At 38.0% G+C, this 13,094-nt stretch overlaps 5 non-coding genes across 5 annotated transcripts; 4 read left to right on the top strand and 1 right to left on the bottom strand.

Annotated features, from left to right (window-relative positions):
• The first annotated feature begins 1,050 nt into the window (after nt 1-1,050).
• TRNAN-GUU (transfer RNA asparagine (anticodon GUU)) lies at nt 1,051-1,124 on the top strand. The gene has a single exon. It is a non-coding gene; the product is annotated as a tRNA-Asn (tRNA).
• A 7,845-nt stretch (nt 1,125-8,969) lies between these two features.
• Nucleotides 8,970-9,041, bottom strand: TRNAM-CAU (transfer RNA methionine (anticodon CAU)). Its single transcript has one exon. It is a non-coding gene; the product is annotated as a tRNA-Met (tRNA).
• A 1,350-nt stretch (nt 9,042-10,391) lies between these two features.
• On the top strand, nt 10,392-10,465 carry TRNAN-GUU (transfer RNA asparagine (anticodon GUU)). Its single transcript has one exon. It is a non-coding gene; the product is annotated as a tRNA-Asn (tRNA).
• Nucleotides 10,466-11,550: 1,085 nt separating this feature from the next.
• On the top strand, nt 11,551-11,624 carry TRNAN-GUU (transfer RNA asparagine (anticodon GUU)). The gene has a single exon. It is a non-coding gene; the product is annotated as a tRNA-Asn (tRNA).
• A 1,088-nt stretch (nt 11,625-12,712) lies between these two features.
• On the top strand, nt 12,713-12,786 carry TRNAN-GUU (transfer RNA asparagine (anticodon GUU)). The gene has a single exon. It is a non-coding gene; the product is annotated as a tRNA-Asn (tRNA).
• Nucleotides 12,787-13,094: the final 308 nt, after the last annotated feature.

Genomic DNA, 13,094 nt, shown 5'->3' with positions numbered 1-13,094 from the left:
AGACAAGTCAAAATTTCAAACCACCTCTTATAGTGTAGGGTACCTGGCCTTCTCTGATGCAGTCAGATTTGATTAAGTCATTTTATAAAAAACAGGAAGCACAATTTAGCATGGGGTTGCAGAGAAAAAAAAATTATGCAGGCAGAGAAATCCAATTGAGTGATTAATCAGCTCTCCATTTTATGGCTTTATTTTTATGCTATCACATTTACTCTCTGAAAAGTGTCCACAAAGCCAAGTCTCTGATTAACACCTTTGTAGGAATGTTTTTTCACCTATTACTGATTAAAACTTGATTCATTGGAAAGGCAGCAAGATGCATCCTCATTACAATGTCCACTGAAATAATACAGGTTGACACCAGGAAACATAAACCTCACTGCATTCTTGCTGCTTTCTCTAGTGGGAATCTGTTTAATGTGAAAACCAGGTGATATCTAATCAGCACACAGGTAAGAAGTTTAGAAAATCTTTCTTTAAGGGTGAAGATGTTTCTCACAAAATCGTTGCCCCAATGCATCATTGAAATTCAAGCTGGAAAGATGATTTTGAAATATCAATTGTACATTTTGCATTGCTCTTCTGGTGACAATGTAGCTTGTTTTTGTCAATTACCATTTCAGTAATAGGGTAAAGAAAATTAAGTGGATTTCTGAAAGAAAACAATGCTGTCAATATACTATTAAAACAAATTAAAATGTTAAAAGTTATTGTACTTTAAGTAAAAATAAAAGAGTCAAAATATCAATCCCAGTTTTGGAAGAATTTAATTAACAAAAAGATAAGTGCACATAGCAGCGAATGGTTTCGATCCATCAAACTCTGGGTTATGGGCCCAGCACGCTTCCGCTGCGCCACTCTGCTGCTCATGTAAGTGAAAGAGATATTGAAGTACTCACTCATCTTGTGAAAGTACCAATGTATTTCTTCGTTGGTTAATGGAAGAAAAATCTTGCTAAACTCTCCAGATTATTGCCTTTTTAACCTTTTTCTAGGAAACTTTCTAGATGAATGCTTTTTAGCCTTTGTTAGTACATGCTTTTGCAAGCTGTCTCTGTGGTGCAATCGGTTAGCGCGTTCGGCTGTTAACCGAAAGGTTGGTGGTTCAATCCCACCCAGGGACGTAATTGACTGTGTGATCAAATTTTGGTGATCTTTAAGTAGACAAGTCAAAATTTCAAACCACCTCTTATAGTGTAAGGTACCTGGCCTTCTCTGATGCAATCAGAGTCAGATTTGATTAAGTCATTTTATAAAAACAGGAAGCATCCCCAACGGCCCGGGTGTTAAGTGGAGGCTTCCTATCCGACCCTTTCCTTATTACAAATGGCACCAGGCAAGGCTGTCCCCTATCCCCCCTGATCTTCGTCCTATCAATTGAACCCCTGGCAGCTAAAATAAGAGATAATCCCAACATTCCGGCAATTCAGTTCGGTTCATCCCTCCATAAACTGAGCCTCTTCGCTGACGATGTCCTCCTCTTTATCTCTAATCCCACTACAACGCTTCCAGTCTTACATGACGTCCTAGATGCTTACAGCCGCGCCTCTTATTACAAACTAAACACTACCAAAACAGACGCCCTCCCCTTCAACTTATCTCACTCCATCCCAGCACTCCAAGCTTCCTTCCCATATAACTGGCGAACTCATACAATTAAATACCTGGGTATCAACATTCCTACCTCCACTAAAGACGCCTTCTCTGCCAACTTAACTCCCTTGATAGAGTCACTGGAATCCCTTACGAAATCCTGGTCATCCTATGAGGTCTCTTGGTTGGGACGAATGGCGACATTCAAAATGTCCCTACTTCCTAAACTAATGTATCTCTTCCGCACTATACCATACCCCTTCCCAACGAAAGCCATCCAAACCTGTTCCTCTATCATGTCTAAGTATATCTGGTCTGCAAAACCACCTTCAATGGCTCTTTCTAGAATGACCTTGCCTAGAGCATTCGGTGGTCTTAATATACCTAGTATTCCTCTATACCAAGAAGCCTCCCTCCTTGCCCCCATTAAATACTATTTCTCAACCCAATTGCACACTGGATGGATGGAGTTGGAGCAAATCCGATCAAACCCAATCCCCCTAGCTGACCTTTTCCGTATCCCAAAGTCGCTCCGACCTACGCAATCATCCCTCCTTCCCTCCACGCAAGCCGCTCTACAAGTCTGGGACTCCCTATCGACCTCCCTATCATCGCCCATTTCCCATATCTCCCAGATATCGATCACTACATTAGCATCGATGATACCACATCTCAATTTATCCAAATGGAGAAACGCAGGAGTGCTATCCTTGGGAGACCTCCTCGATGGACTTTCTCTAAAACCTTTTTCTACTCTCCAGTCACAATACTCACTTCCAGCTACGGAACTCTTCCACTATATGCAAGTAGCACACTGGTGGAAGACGATCCCTCCTACCTACGTAACGCTCCACACGTCCTCCCATACTCTCTTCTCCCGTCTCTCTTTACCGGACTCCAAAGGCGACATCTCATACTGGTATAAACTTCGGATAACCCCTGCCTCCCCTTCTAAATCAATCGCCCAAAAGAAATGGGAACAGGACCTGGGAAAAACCCTATCCCCAAAAGACTGGCGTCAAGTTTTTTTAACCTCGCATTCCATGTCCCAGTGCCTAAACCACACTGAAATGCATATAAAACTAGTGAACAGAATATACCAAACCCCAGACCGAATCCATAAATTCTGGCCCTCTCACAGTAACAAATGTTGGAGACTATGCGGCTCGGTGGGACATATCTTCCACATATTCTGGACGTGCCCAAAGATCACTAAATATTGGATAGATGTATTTGAGCTAATAAATAAAGTTCTGTCCACCCATCTAGCTCCAGACCCAACTCTAGCATTACTACAAGTTGTCCCCGCTGCAATAACGCCACCCGCCAGATATGTCCTGGGCCACATCCTGATAGCTGCTCGAGCAAACCTAGCCCAAATGTGGAAACAATCCTCTCCCCCTACCCTGCTTAGAGTTATACATAAGATAAACTACCATTTCCTTATGGAGACGGAATCAGCTTCCCCCTCTCTCAACTACACTTCCCTCAAAACGCGCTGGCTCGCGTGGCATACCTATATCTCCTCGATTGAAGGGTCTCAATATCTCCATAAATCCACCTCACCCCACTTAGCCCACCTGGGCAACCCGACAATATCTGAACTATATCATAACACATATCATTACACCCCCCATTACCTAGGCATCTATACCTTCCCCTCCCGGTTAAGAGTCGACCCTCATTAGGTTTCCCTCCAACACCATCTTTTAAAGCGTACCTATAACTTCTGACCAACAAGATTAGGCCACTATTACCTTACTGCAATGTACAGTTTCTTTATATGTCTCAACTTTTCTGATGTATTATGTATACAAGGCTCCGATGTAAAACTCCCCCAATTCTAGTCTGGACCCCTACTCTCCCCCCCCCCCCTCCCTCACCCTTCTGTACCCCTAACATACCTACCCTTACATTGTATTGATGTATCATCCCCCCCTTTTTTCTTTGTTCTGTACCCCATAAAAATGTTTATCTTTTCAATAAAAACTATTGATTAAAAAAAAAAAAAAAACAGGAAGCACAATTTAGCATGGGGTTGCAGAGAAAAAAAATTATGCAGGCAGAGAAATCCAATTGAGTGATTAATCAGCTCTCCATTTTATGGCTTTATTTTTATGCTAACACATTTGCTCTCTGAAAAGTGTCCACAAAGCCAAGTCTCTGATTAACACCTTTGTAGGAATGGTTTTTCACCTATTACTGATTAAAACTTGCTTCATTGGAAAGGCAGCAAGATGCATCCTCATTACAATGTCCACTGAAATAATACAGGTTGACACCAGGAAACATAAACCTCACTGCATCCTTGCTGCTTTCTCAAGTGGGAATCTGTTTAATGTGAAAACCAGGTGATATCTAATCAGCACACAGGTAAGTAGTTAAGAAAATCTTTCTTTAAGAGTGAAGATGTTTCTCACAAAATCGTTGCCCCAATGCATCATTGAAATTCAAGCTGGAAAGATGATTTTGAAATATCAATTGTACATTTTGCATTGCTCTTCTGGTGACAATGTAGCTTGTTTTTGTCAATTACCATTTCTGTAATATGGTAAAGAAAATTAAGTGGATTTCTGAAACAAAACAATGCTGTCAATATACTATTAAAACAAATTAAAATGTTAAAAGTTATTTTACTTTAAGTAAAAATAAAAGAGTCAAAATATCAATCCCAGTTTTGGAAGAATTTAATTAACAAAAAAATAAGTGCACATAGCAGCGAATGGTTTCGATCCATTGACCTCTGGGTTATGGGCCCAGCACGCTTCCCCTGCACCACTCTGCTGCTCATGTAAGTGTCAGAGATCCTGAAGTACTCACTCATCTTATGAAAGTACCAATGTATTTCTTCATTGGTTAATGGAAGAAAAATCTTGCAAAACTCTCCAGATTATTGCCTTTTTAACCTTTTTCTAGGAAACTTTCTAGATGAATGCTTTTTAGCCTTTTTCAGTACATTCTTTTGCAAGCTGTCTCTGTGGTGCAATCGGTTAGTGCGTTTGGCTGTTAACCGAAAGGTTGGTGGTTCCCTCCCACCCAGGGACGTAGTTGACCTTGTGATCAAATTTTGGTGATCTTTAAGTAGACAAGTCAAAATTTCAAACCACCTCTTATAGTGTAGGGTACCTGGCCTTCTCTGATGAAATCAGAGTCAGATTTAGTTAAGTCATTTTATAAAAAACAGGAAGCACAATTTAGCATGGGGTTGCAGAGAAAAAAAATTATGCAGGCAGAGAAATCCAATTGAGTGATTAATCAGCTCTCCATTTTATGGCTTTATTTTTATGCTAACACATTTGCTCTCTGAAAAGTGTCCACAAAGCCAAGTCTCTGATTAACACCTTTGTAGGAATGGTTTTTCACCTATTACTGATTAAAACTTGCTTCATTGGAAAGGCAGCAAGATGCATCCTCATTACAATGTCCACTGAAATAATACAGGTTGACACCAGGAAACATAAACCTCCCTGCATCCTTGCTGCTTTCTCAAGTGGGAATATGTTTAATGCGAAAACCAGGTGATATCTAATCAGCACACAGGTAAGAAGTTAAGAAAATCTTTCTTTAAGGGTGAAGATAATTCTCACAAAATCGTTGCCCCAATGCATCATTGAAATTCAAGCTGGAAGGTTGATTTTGAAATATCAATTGTACATTTTGCATTGCTCTTCTGGTGACAATGTAGCTTGTTTTTGTCAATTACCATTTCAGTAATAGGGTAAAGAAAATTAAGTGGATTTCTGAAAGAAAACAATGCTGTCAATATACTATTAAAACAAATTCAAATGTTAAAAGTTATTGTACTTTAAGTAAAAATAAAAGAGCCAAAATATCAATCCCAGTTTTGGAAGAATTTAATTAACAAAAAAATAAGTGCACATAGCAGAGGATGGTTTCGATCCATCGATCTCTGTGTTATGGGCCCAACACGCTTCCGCTACGCCACTCTGCTGCTCATGTAAGTGTAAGAGATCGTTAATATTCACTCATCATGTGAAAGTACCAATGTATTTCTTCGTTGGTTAATGGAAAAAAAATCTTGCAAAACTCTCCAGATTATTGCCTTTTTAACCTTTTTCTATGAAATTTTCTAGATGAATGCTTTTTAGCCTTTGTCAGTACATGCTTTTGAAAGCTGTCTCTGTGGTGCAATCAATTAGTGCGTTTGGCTGTTAACCGAAAGGTTGGTGGTTCACTCCCACCCAGGGACGTAATTGACCTTATGATCAAATTTTGGTGATCTTTAAGTAGACAAGTCAAAATTTCAAACCACCTCTTATAGTGTAGGGTACCTGGCCTTCTCTGATGAAATCAGAGTCAGATTTAGTTAAGTCATTTTATAAAAAAAACAGGAAGCACAATTTAGCATGGGGTTGCAGAGAAAAAAAAATTATGCAGGCAGAGAAATCCAATTGAGTGATTAATCAGCTCTCCATTTTCTGGCTTTATTTTTATGCTAACACATTTGCTCTCTGAAAAGTGTCCACAAAGCCAAGTCTCTGATTAACACCTTTGTAGGAATGGTTTTTCACCTATTACTGATTAAAACTTGCTTCATTGGAAAGGCAGCAAGATGCATGCTCATTACAATGTCCACTGAAATAATACAGGTTGACACCAGGAAACATAAACCTCCCTGCATCCTTGCTGCTTTCTCAAGTGGTAATCTGTTTAATGTGAATACCAGGTGATATCTAATCAGCACACAGGTAAGAAGTTAAGAAAATCTTTCTTTAAGGGTGAAGATGTTTCTCACAAAATCGTTGCCCCAATGCATCATTGAAATTCAAGCTGGAAGGATGATTTTGAAATATCAATTGTACATTTTGCATTGCTCTTCTGGTGACAATGTAGCTTGTTTTTGTCAATTACCATTTCAGTTATAGGGTAAAGAAAATTAAGTGGATTTCTGAAAGAAAACAATGCTGTCAATATACTATTAAAACAAATTAAAATGTTCAAAGTTATTGTACTTTAAGTAAAAATAAAAAGCCAAAATATTAGTCCCAGTTTTGGAAGAATTTAATTAACAAAAAAATAAGTGCACATAGCAGAGGATGGTTTCGATCCATCGACCACTCGGTTATGGGCCCAGCACGCTTCCGCTGCGCCACTCTGCTGCTCGTGTAAGTGTAAGAGATCCTGAATACTCACTCATCATGTCAAAGTACCAATGTATTTCTTCGTTGGTTAATGGAAGAAAAATCTTGCAAAACTCTCCAGATTATTGCCTTTTTAACCTTTTTCTAGGAAACTTTCTAGATGAATGCTTTTTAGCCTTTGTCAGTAAATGATTTTGCAAGCTGTCTCTGTGATGCAATCGGTAAGTGCGTTCAGCTGTTAACCGAAAGGTTGGTGGTTAAATCCCACCCAGGGACGTAATTGACCTTGTAATCAAATTTTGGTGATCTTTAAGTAGACAAGTCAAAATTTCAAACCACCTCTTATAGTGTAGGGTACCTGGCCTTCTCTGATAAAATCAGAGTCAGATTTAATTAAGTCATTTTATAAAAAACAGGAAGCACAATTTAGCATGGGGTTGCAGAGAAAAAAAAATTATGCAGGCAGAGAAATCCAATTGAGTGATTAATCAGCTCTCCATTTTATGGCTTTATTTTTATGCTAACACATTTGCTCTCTGAAAAGTGTCCACAAAGCCAAGTCTCTGATTAACACCTTTGTAGGAATGCTTTTTCACCTATTACTGATTAAAACTTGCTTCATTGGAAAGGCAGCAAGATGCATCCTCATTACAATGTCCACTGAAATAATACAGGTTGAAACCAGGAAACATTAACCTCCCTGCATCCTTGCTGCTTTCTCAAGTGGTAATCTGTTTAATGTGAATACCAGGTGATATCTAATCAGCACACAGGTAAGAAGTTAAGAAAATCTTTCTTTAAGGGTGAAGATGTTTCTCACAAAATCGTTGCCCCAATGCATCATTGAAATTCAAGCTGGAAGGATGATTTTGAAATATCAATTGTACATTTTGCATTGCTCTTCTGGTGACAATGTAGCTTGTTTTTGTCAATTACCATTTCAGTAATAGGGTAAAGAAAATTAAGTGGATTTCTGAAAGAAAACAATGCTGTCAATATACTATTAAAACAAATTAAAATGTTAAAAGTTATTGTACTTTAAGTAAAAATAAAAGAGCCAAAATATCAATCCCAGTTTTGGAAGAATTTAATTAACAAAAAAATAAGTGCACATAGCAGAGGATGGTTTCGATCCATCAATCTCTGTGTTATGGGCCCAGCACGCTTCCGCTGCGCCACTCTGCTGCTCATGTAAGTGTAAGAGATCGTGAATACTCACTCATCATGTGAAAGTACCAATGTATTTCTTCGTTGGTTAATGGAAAAAAAATCTTGCAAAACTCTCCAGATTATTGCCTTTTTAACCTTTTTCTATGAAATTTTCTAGATGAATGCTTTTTAGCCTTTGTCAGTACATGCTTTTGCAAGCTGTCTCTGTGGTGCAATCGATTAGTGCGTTTGGCTGTTAACCGAAAGGTTGGTGGTTCACTCCCACCCAGGGACGTAATTGACCTTATGATCAAATTTTGGTGATCTTTAAGTAGACAAGTCAAAATTTCAAACCACCTCTTATAGTGTAGGGTACCTGGCCTTCTCTGATGCAGTCAGATTTGATTAAGTCATTTTATAAAAAACAGGAAGCACAATTTAGCATGGGGTTGCAGAGAAAAAAAAATTATGCAGGCAGAGAAATCCAATTGAGTGATTAATCAGCTCTCCATTTTATGGCTTTATTTTTATGCTAACACATGTGCTCTCTGAAAAGTGTCCACAAAGCCAAGTCTCTGATTAACACCTTTGTAGGAATGGTTTTTCACCTATTAATGATTAAAACTTGCTTCATTGGAAAGGCAGCAAGATGCATCCTCATTACAATGTCCACTGAAATAATACAGGTTGACACCAGGAAACATAAACCTCACTGCATCCTTGCTGCTTTCTCAAGTGGGAATATGTTTAATGTGAAAACCAGGTGATATCTAATCAGCACACAGGTAAGAAGTTAAGAAAATCTTTCTTTAAGGGTGAAGATGTTTCTCACAAAATTGTTGCCCCAATGCATCATTGAAATTCAAGCTGGAAAGATGATTTTGAAATATCAATTGTATATTTTGCATTGCTTTTCTGGTGACAATGTAGCTTGTTTTTGTCAATTACCATTTCAGGAATAGCGTAAAGAAAATTAAGTGGATTTCTGAAAGAAAACAATGCTGTCAATATACTATTAAAACAAATTAAAATGTTAAAAGTTATTGTACTTTAAGTAAAAATAAAAGAGTCAAAATATCAATCCCAGTTTTGGAAGAATTTAATTAACAAAAAAACAAGTGCACATAGCAAAGGATGGTTTCGATCCATCGACCTCTGGGTTATGGGCCCAGCACGCTTCCGCTGCGCCACTCTGCTGCTCATGTAAGTGTCAGAGATCCTGATGTACTCACTCATCATGTGAAAGTACCAATGTGTTTCTTCGTTGGTCAATGGAAGGAAAATATTGCAAAACTCTCCAGATTATTGCCTTTTTAACCTTTTTCTAGGAAACTTTCTAGATGAATGCTTTTTAGCCTTTGTCAGTACATGCTATTGCAAGCTGTCTCTGTGGCGCAATCGGTTAGCGCGTTCGGCTGTTAACCGAAAGGTTGGTGGTTCAATCCCACCCAGTGATGTAATTGACCTTGTGATCAAATTTTGGTGATCTTTAAGTAGACAAGTCAAAATTTCAAACCACCTCTTAAAGTGTAGGGTACCTGGCCTTCTCTGATGCAGTCAGAGTCAGATTTGATTAAGTCATTTTATAAAAAACAGGAAGCACAATTTAGCATGGGGTTGCAGAGAAAAAAAATTATGCAGGCAGAGAAATCCAATTGAGTGATTAATCAGCTCTCCATTTTATGGCTTTATTTTTATGCTAACACATTTGCTCTCTGAAAAGTGTCCACAAAGCCAAGTCTCTGATTAAAACCTTTGTAGGAATGGTTTTTCACCTATTACTGATTAAAACTTGCATCATTGGAAAGGCAGCAAGATGCATCCTCATAACAATGTCCACTGAAATAATACAGGTTGACACCAGGAAACATAAACCTCACTGCATCCTTGCTGCTTTCTCAAGTGGGAATCTGTTTAATGTGAAAACCAGGTGATATCTAATAAGCACACAGGTAAGAAGTTAAGAAAATCTTTCTTTAAGGGTGAAGATGTTTCTCACAAAATCGTTGCCCCAATGCATCATTGAAATTCAAGCTGGAAAGATGATTTTGAAATATCAATTGTACATTTTGCATTGCTCTTCTGGTGATAATGTAGCTTGTTTTTGTCAATTACCATTTCAGTAATAGGGTAAAAAAAATTAAGTGGATTTCTGAAAGAAAACAATGCTGTCGATATACTATTAAAACAAATTAAAATGTTAAAAGTTATTGTACTTTAAGTAAAAATAAAAGAGTCAAAATATCAATCCTAGTTTTGGAAGAATTTAATTAACAAAAAAATAAGTGCACATAGCAGAGGATGGTTTAGATCCATCGATCTCTAGGTTATGGGCCCAGCACGCTTCCACTGCGCCACTCTGCTGCTCATGTAAGTGAAAGAGATCCTGAAGTACTCACTCATCTTGTGAAAGTACCAATGTATTTCTTCGTTGGTTAATGGAAGAAACTTGCTAAACTCTCCAGATTATTGCCTTTTTAACCTTTTTCTAGGAAACTTTCTAGATGAATGCTTTTTAGCCTTTGTTAGTACATGCTTTTGCAAGCTGTCTCTGTGGTGCAATCGGTTAGCGCGTTCGGCTGTTAACCGAAAGGTTGGTGGTTCAATCCCACCCAGGGATGTAATTGACTGTGTGATCAAATTTTGGTGATCTTTAAGTAGACAAGTCAAAATTTCAAACCACCTCTTATAGTGTAGGGTACCTGGCCTTCTCTGATGCAGTCAGATTTGATTAAGTCATTTTATAAAAAACAGGAAGCACAATTTAGCATGGGGTTGCAGAGAAAAAAAAATTATGCAGGTAGAGAAATCCAATTGAGTGATTAATCAGCTCTCCATTTTATGGCTTTATTTTTATGCTATCACATTTACTCTCTGAAAAGTGTCCACAAAGCCAAGTCTCTGATTAACACCTTTGTAGGAATGGTTTTTCACCTATTACTGATTAAAACTTGCTTCATTGGAAAGGCAGCAAGATGCATCCTCATTACAATGTCCACTGAAATAATACAGGTTGACACCAGGAAACATAAACCTCACTGCATCCTTGCTGCTTTCTCAAGTGGGAATCTGTTTAATGTGAAAACCAGGTGATATCTAATCAGCACACAGGTAAGAAGTTTAGAAAATCTTTCTTTAAGGGTGAAGATGTTTCTCACAAAATCGTTGCCCCAATGCATCATTGAAATTCAAGCTGGAAAGATGATTTTGAAATATCAATTGTACATTTTGCATTGCTCTTCTGGTGATAATGTAGCTTGTTTTTGTCAATTACCATTTCAGTAATAGGGTAAAAAAAATTAAGTGGATTTCTGAAAGAAAACAATGCTGTCGATATACTATTAAAACAAATTAAAATGTTAAAAGTTATTGTACTTTAAGTAAAAATAAAAGAGTCAAAATATCAATCCTAGTTTTGGAAGAATTTAATTAACAAAAAAATAAGTGCACATAGCAGAGGATGGTTTAGATCCATCGATCTCTAGGTTATGGGCCAAGCACGCTTCCGCTGCGCCACTCTGCTGCTCATGTAAGTGAAAGAGATCCTGAAGTACTCACTCATCTTGTGAAAGTACCAATGTATTTCTTCGTTGGTTAATGGAAGAAACTTGCTAAACTCTCCAGATTATTGCCTTTTTAACCTTTTTCTAGGAAACTTTCTAGATGAATGCTTTTTAGCCTTTGTTAGTACATGCTTTTGCAAGCTGTCTCTGTGGTGCAATCGGTTAGCGCGTTCGGCTGTTAACCGAAAGGTTGGTGGTTCAATCCCACCCAGGGATGTAATTGACTGTGTGATCAAATTTTGGTGATCTTTAAGTAGACAAGTCAAAATTTCAAACCACCTCTTATAGTGTAGGGTACCTGGCCTTCTCTGATGCAGTCAGATTTGATTAAGTCATTTTATAAAAAACAGGAAGCACAATTTAGCATGGGGTTGCAGAGAAAAAAAAATTATGCAGGTAGAGAAATCCAATTGAGTGATTAATCAGCTCTCCATTTTATGGCTTTATTTTTATGCTATCACATTTACTCTCTGAAAAGTGTCCACAAAGCCAAGTCTCTGATTAACACCTTTGTAGGAATGGTTTTTCACCAATTACTGATTAAAACTTGCTTCATTGGAAAGGCAGCAAGATGCATCCTCATTACAATGTCCACTGAAATAATACAGGTTGACACCAGGAAACATAAACCTCACTGCATCCTTGCTGCTTTCTCAAGTGGGAATCTGTTTAATGTGAAAACCAGGTGATATCTAATCAGCACACAGGTAAGAAGTTTAGAAAATCTTTCTTTAAGGGTGAAGATGTTTCTCACAAAATCGTTGCCCCAATGCATCATTGAAATTCAAGCTGGAAAGATGATTTTGAAATATCAATTGTACATTTTGCATTGCTCTTCTGGTGACAATGTAGCTTGTTTTTGTCAATTACCATTTCAGTAATAGGGTAAAGAAAATTAAGTGGATTTCTGAAAGAAAACAATGCTGTCAATATACTATTAAAACAAATTAAAATGTTAAAAGTTATTGTACTTTAAGTAAAAATAAAAGAGTCAAAATATCAATCCCAGTTTTGGAAGAATTTAATTAACAAAAAGATAAGTGCACATAGCAGCGAATGGTTTCGATCCATCAAACTCAGGGTTATGGGCCCAGCACGCTTCCGCTGCGCCACTCTGCTGCTCATGTAAGTGAAAGAGATATTGAAGTACTCACTCATCTTGTGAAAGTACCAATGTATTTCTTTGTTGGTTAATGGAAGAAAAATCTTGCTAAACTCTCCAGATTATTGCCTTTTTAACCTTTTTCTAGGAAACTTTCTAGATGAATGCTTTTTAGCCTTTGTTAGTACATTCTTTTGCAAGCTGTCTCTGTGGTGCAATCGGTTAGCGCGTTCGGCTGTTAACCGAAAGGTTGGTGGTTCAATCCCACCCAGGGACGTAATTGACTGTGTGATCAAATTTTGGTGATCTTTAAGTAGACAAGTCAAAATTTCAAACCACCTCTTATAGTGTAAGGTACCTGGCCTTCTCTGATGCAATCAGAGTCAGATTTGATTAAGTCATTTTATAAAAAACAGGAAGCATCCCCTACGGCCCGGTTGTTAAGTGGAGGCTTCCTATCCGACCCTTTCCCTATTACAAATGGCACCAGGCAAGGCTGTCCCCTATCCCCCCTGATCTTCGTCCTATCAATTGAACCCCTGGCAGCTAAAATAAGAGATAATCCCAACATTCCGGCAATTCAGT

The sequence above is a fragment of the Pseudophryne corroboree genome, chromosome 4 (genome assembly GCF_028390025.1).
Source record: "Pseudophryne corroboree isolate aPseCor3 chromosome 4, aPseCor3.hap2, whole genome shotgun sequence".
Lineage (NCBI taxonomy): Eukaryota > Metazoa > Chordata > Amphibia > Anura > Myobatrachidae > Pseudophryne > Pseudophryne corroboree.
This window is presented reverse-complemented; position numbering and strand designations above follow the sequence as displayed.